General features: G+C 39.0%; 1 pseudogene; it reads left to right on the top strand.

The window, feature by feature from the left end:
* Positions 1 to 3,790: 3,790 nt before the first annotated feature.
* LOC149221482 (protein TRANSPORT INHIBITOR RESPONSE 1 pseudogene) lies at positions 3,791 to 5,111 on the top strand (annotated as a pseudogene).
* Positions 5,112 to 6,205: the final 1,094 nt, after the last annotated feature.

Genomic DNA, 6,205 nt, shown 5'->3' with positions numbered 1-6,205 from the left:
GCTGTTTTATACAGGAGAAAACGCGTATATGAAGTTCTGAACAGCAAGGGAAAACTCTGAAGTTCTGAACAGCAATAGGAATGTCAGAATTATTCAGGCACAGTTTCAGGGAGTGCAACAGGCACAGGTTCAGGGGGAGCAACTCAAAAGTCTCATAAAGCATTGTTGGCATTCAGATGTTTTGGTTGTTGGTTTCAGGAGAAGGAGCTCAGAAAGAAATTCTAGTTGCTGATCTAACAAGATGTTTATCAGATGCTGCTGATGTCTTTCCTAAGTCTTGGTCTAGATCTGTTGTCTCTATGTCATGTATCTCTCTTGTCTCTTTTATGGTGTCAAGGTCATGTAACGGCCTTTGTTGGTTTCCCCACTATGCCTGGGATGAATGATGAAATGTTCATGTACTATCATGGTTAGGTGGATGAGTCAATATTGATGTATCCCCACTTGGTTGGGTGGATGAGTCATTTTTTTTTTGTATATCCTCACTTAGTTGAGAAATGGATGTATGTATGAGTTTTTGGTGATAGGAAGGTCTTTTATGATGTATAGAGTCATGTTCTTCTTGAAGAACATCTTTTGCAGATCTTGCCTACAGTCAAGGGGAGCATGAACAGCACTTGGTGAGCAGGATGGATAGATTGGTACTCTTTGGCATTCACAAAGGGGGAGCACACTTGGAGATTTCAGCATGTACTCAGGGGGAGTATGGACAGCAGTATGGACAGCAGAAGGATTACCAAGGAAGAGAATATCTTGGTCCTCCCTTTGCCCTTGATGTCAAAGGGGGAGAGTGACTTGGTGTGGTGGTTGCCATCAAGTCCAAAGGGGGAGATTGTTGGCATTATGGTTCAAGTGTTGTCCTTGATGGCAACTCACTCAGTGGATGGTACAGGTGCTCAAAGGTTAGTACAGGTGATGGCAAATCAATCAGAAGACAGATCTCAGTACAGCATGGCAAGAAAGCTCATACACGCTCTTTCGTTAAGACCAAGTCGCGTGTACACGCAAGTTAGATTCAGAAAAAGCGCGTGTATGTGGAAAGGTTCCTTTGGTTCATGGTGGTTAGACCTTGGAAGTTGTGCCTATGATTTCGGACCATTATGTCTCGACGGGCGTGTCGATCCCTAGTTTTAAAGTTGATGGTATTGTGTTACTATGGTTTTGGCTCTTGGTATTGAGAAAGGCCTAAGGCTATATAAGGAGAAGAAGATCATTAGGCAAAGATCATCTTTCGACAAGGCATGAATATCTAAGAGAGAAAGAGATCTGATATGCAGGTTCTAAGTTGGTTGATCTGAGCTAAGGAGAGATCTCATCGGTTGATGGAGAACTAGATCTAAGGAGAGATCGGGATCAAATGGTTTGAAATGCACTATCATGTTATGGTTGATTATGCGTATTTCTAGATCTGCATATTGTCGCAATGTTACGTTCTGAGTCTAACTAATATCTGGTACAGCTGCAAGTTGAGAAAGTTTATTTTTAGATCTGTACGCAGGTTGGCTTCGGTAAAAGCGCGTGTATACGCGGTTTCTGCTCATTAAAGTAGCGTATATCTTTTGAAGCTTGATTTGGGTTTACAGTGGGATCTGACTGTCATTACAGAGTTCTGTAGTCTGCTCTGTGTTCTGGTAACTGGTGATTGACAGGGTTCAGTGGTTCAGTGATTCAAAGTTGGTTGTTTTATGCTTCAATGATCTGTTGTGAAAATTGAATGAATTGTGGTCTTCAGATTGTAATGTTGTGCTTCAGGAATATCCAAGTCTGAAAATGTATGAAAAGTGATACCTGGAAGAAGGAAGATTGTAGGTCAGCACCTACGTACTAGTATCTTGGCTAGTACAAAAGCAAAAGGGGGTTGGAGCTCCCTTCCAAGGAAGTTTGGAGAACGAGAGAAGGTTGAAGCCTTCTGCAGGTTGTAGCCTGCGTACTGGTATAAGGCTGCACCAGTACAAAAGATTGTAAACTGAAGTTTCATATTAAGAAAGATAGAGACAACTTGCAGCAGGTGGTTTTCACCCACATTGGGTTTCCACCTTATATCTTGGTGTTCATGTGTGTGGCTTTTTTTATCTGTTCTGTTATACTGCACATGTTTACTGTTAATATGATGAATAATGTCCTGATGCACTTAATTGAAGAATAAGCCAACTAAATTGTGAGTTTTCTGCTTATACGCTGTTTTACTTCGTCACAGTAGCGTGTACACGCTGGTTCACTTAACTGAAGTAGCGTATATGTTTTGGGCATTTGAAAAGTTTGATTAATCTGATAATACTGATTCACCCCCCCTCTCAGTATTATTTCCAACAGGAAATTCACCCCTTGTTCCTAGTCACACGTAGAAACTATACATGGCTTTGGGAGCTCAGGTTTAAGAGCATCATTGTCGCGGAGGAAAACCTTGATCTCATAATGCATTCCTTCCTTAATTTCCACGCTCTCTCACTCACAAATTGTGAAGGCTTAAACACTGATAGCCTAACAATCATCGCAACCCATTGCAGGAACATGCAAAAGTTGGACCTACATGAGAGTGAGGTGGATGATTAAGGCAATTACTAGCCGAACTATTTTCTAAAAATTCATGCTTCTCTACTTTCAGTTAATTTTACTTGTCTACAAAGTGAGGTGAATTTTTATGCCATTGAGAGGCTTGTGGCTAGATGCACTTCTCTAAGGAGGGGCAGGGGGGGTTGTCAAAAATTGCCTCCAAAAGTTACATTGTCGTGACTTTAAGGGGGGTTGTCATACAACCCCCTTTAAAATTTACAATAATTGAACTTTTGGAGGTGGTTTTGGACACCCCCTCCCCCTTTCCCACCACAAACCCCCCCCCCTCCCCGCCCCCATGAAAAAAAATTCATGAGAATTGAACTTTTAGAGGCATTCATTAAATGACTACCTCCAAATGTTCAATTCTCATGACTTTTTTTAGGGGGGTTTCCAAAAACAGCATCCAAAAGTTAAATTCTCATGAATTTTAGGGGGGTTTTCAAAAAACCACCATGAAAAATGTATTTTGGGGCAATTATTTAACAACCCACCACCCAAAATGAAAAATCATGAGAAAACAATTTTAGAGGCAGTTGTTAGAAACCCCCTGCCACAAAAAAAAAATCATTTTTCATGAATTTTGGGGTGATCTGAATTGGAAGTGGAATTCACCCATGGTATTTACCCATGGCATTGTAACTCATGGAGGCTATAAATAACAAGTTTTAGTTTGTAAAAGGATAGAGTGATCTACCACAATGTAACTGTAACTATTTTTCTTTATTTCAATAGACTTTCTTTGGGTGTTTTCTTCTTCTCTCTCCACATTCAAGTTTCTCAGATTTTAACCGTAAGATCTAGATCAGTGGTATCAAAGCAATTATTTTCTGGTAGTCATTTTGTCTCATCCTCAACCATGATGAGATCTCAAGTAAAAGATATGACAAAGTTTCTTGTCACTTATATGGACAATGGGTTTTAGCATCCACTATTGTGCGAACCTCTCTTTCAGAAGACCATGGCCAATAACAAATCTTAGCTTTCTGTGATTACACTACATCACATGGAGTCTCTCAACACATGATATCTACATAGGTCTAAAAAATACATTCTCCTCTCCCCTTAGTGGTTTCTTCCAAAGCTTGGGGAGAAAAAATATGCAATCGCTATAAGAGATCCACCTATTAATTACAAACCTACACATGGCAATCCCAGTCATTTCATAGTTAATTTTTTTAGCAATGGGGATGAGATCATTGATGTAAAGAAGATGAATAGAACTGTAGACCTCTAAATGAAGGCCAATAGTGTGGAGGGGTTCAAAATTATGAAGAAGAGAGGGGATTCTTCATATTCATTTCCAAATGAGGTGTTGGAGCATCTGTTGTTTGTGAATTTGATCAAGGACAGGTCCATGGTTTTGCTGGTATGTAAGGCCTAGAGTTGCTAGAAGGTCTTCAATGGAAACTGTTATTCCATCTTGTTGATGATCTTGGTGAGGCACTTCCACAAGATAACAAGCATAACTCTCAAGGGGAATCCACACTTCTTGAATTTCAACCTCATTCCTCTCCATTGGGGGGCAGAAATTCACCCCTTGTTCCTAGTCACGCATAGAGCATATACAAGGCTTTGGGAGCTCAGTCTTAAGAGCATCATTGTCATGGATGAAAGCCTTGATCTCATAATGCATTCCTTCCTTAATTTCCACACTCTCTCGCTCACAAATTGTGAAGGCTTAAACAATGATAGCCTGACAATCATCGCAACCCATTGCAGGAACATGCAAAAGTTGGACCTACGTGAGAGTGAGGTGGATGATTGAGGCGATTACTGCTCGAACTATTTTCTAAAAATTCATGCTTCTCTACTTTCAGTTAGTTTTACTTCTCTACAAAGTGAGGTGAATTTTGATGCCCTTGATGGGCTTGTGGCTAGATGCACTCTCTAAGGAGTTTGAAACTAAATAAAACTCTTTGTTTAGAACAATTGAAGCGACTTCTTGTAATAGCTCCTTAGTTGATGGAGTTGGGTACATGTTCATTTTCAAGAGTTCAATTGGCGTAAATTGATATATTTGGAAGAATCGTTTAACAACTGTAAGGAACTTAGAACTTTTTTAGGGATGTGGAAAGTAAAACATATGTATCTTCATGCCTTGTATTATGTGTGCTCAAACTTGACATTTTTTTAATTCAAGCTATGCCAATATCTGAAATATGGAGTGGTTATGGCTTGCTTTTAATTTTCATCACCTATTATGGATTTGGATTCTTGATACTGCTGAAGACAAGGGCTTGGAAATTGTATCATGAAGTTGTAAAAGCTTAAGAGAATTATAGGTTTTTCTAATGGATCCATTTGGCCAGAATCGAGTTAGTGTCATAGAAAAAGGAATCCTTGCAATATCTCTAGGATGTCCCTATCATAATTATGTTTTGTGTTTTTGTAGGAAAATGACAAATGCAACAATTATGGCAGTGGCTCAAAATTGCCCCAAGTTAACACATTTCTACCTTTGTATCATGAATCCATAACAGTCAGATCATTTGAAAATTGAATCTATGGATGAGGCTTTTGGAATAATTCTAAACATTTGTAAGGGTTTACAATGATTAGAAATATTGAGACTGCTTATCGATATATCATAGTCAAAAAGTATGTTGCTTGACCAATTACTAAACAAATTTCAATAGTCAGACATGAATTTTGAGATGCGAAGTGCATAAGAAAAAAGTATCTATATTTTAGATCGGGAAACTAAGAGCCAAAACAAAATAAATAAAGAGATGAGCTTGAGTGAACAATTTTATGACACAAACTGCATTCCACTACCACATAAATGTAAACACAACCGAAAAAACAACCACAACTCCTTTAGGTTACTGAACTCAACTCAACAAAGTTTTCCCTCTAGCTACCTCCTTTTTCCTTCAAGGTCTACAACATTTAGGGTCTTCGATCAGGCGTTGTTCATAACTCTGTTCATGAACAACTCTTTGTTCTACCTTTTTTCTTTTTTACCATATTGTTGCTCCAAGATGACAAGTCTAGGGCTATAGAGGTCACCCTTCTCTTCATCGACACAATCCTATATAATACAGTGAACTAGGGCTAGTTGGATAGCCCACTTGACTGCTACTTGTGTCCTTAAAAGTATGTAGGTCATTAGGCCCAATACACCTACCCTTCTACTAGTCTTGTTGTCCTTCACAAGTACATGACCTAGGGATCTTCTTTGACAATCACATAATAACCCTCCAACTGTACTAAGACTTCTATCAATTTTCCCAACCACAGTCAATTCTTTTACCGATCTAGGGCCCACAACACTTCCCTCATCTAGGGCTCTTCAAATCTGCCACCTAATAGTGATTTGAGTCCTCTAAAAATCACTATTCTTGTGTACCCATTTCTTTATTGTACAATATATGAACAAATATGAACTACTCCTCTTATCATCCTTCTAACAATCTGTATATGACTGAACTAAGGTCACAAATCATCCACTAACAGTCCATTGACTAATTGTTTATAGGCTGCTTAAGATCTTTGTCCAAAACTCTATGGACAGTCCACCAAAATCAACTCCTCTTCATGTCAATCCATTCCTCATATGGCACATTTATTTTGTTCAATCTTCTACTTAGGTTCCACCCTCCTTTGGATCTGTTATCTCCACACATACTTCTATAAACCATCTTCCAGA

This window comes from Pinus tabuliformis, chromosome Q (genome assembly GCF_031772625.1).
Source record: "Pinus tabuliformis cultivar Carrire ecotype Pingquan chromosome Q, CPIR1, whole genome shotgun sequence".
In the NCBI taxonomy this organism is placed as follows: Eukaryota; Viridiplantae; Streptophyta; class Pinopsida; order Pinales; family Pinaceae; genus Pinus; species Pinus tabuliformis.
This window is presented reverse-complemented; position numbering and strand designations above follow the sequence as displayed.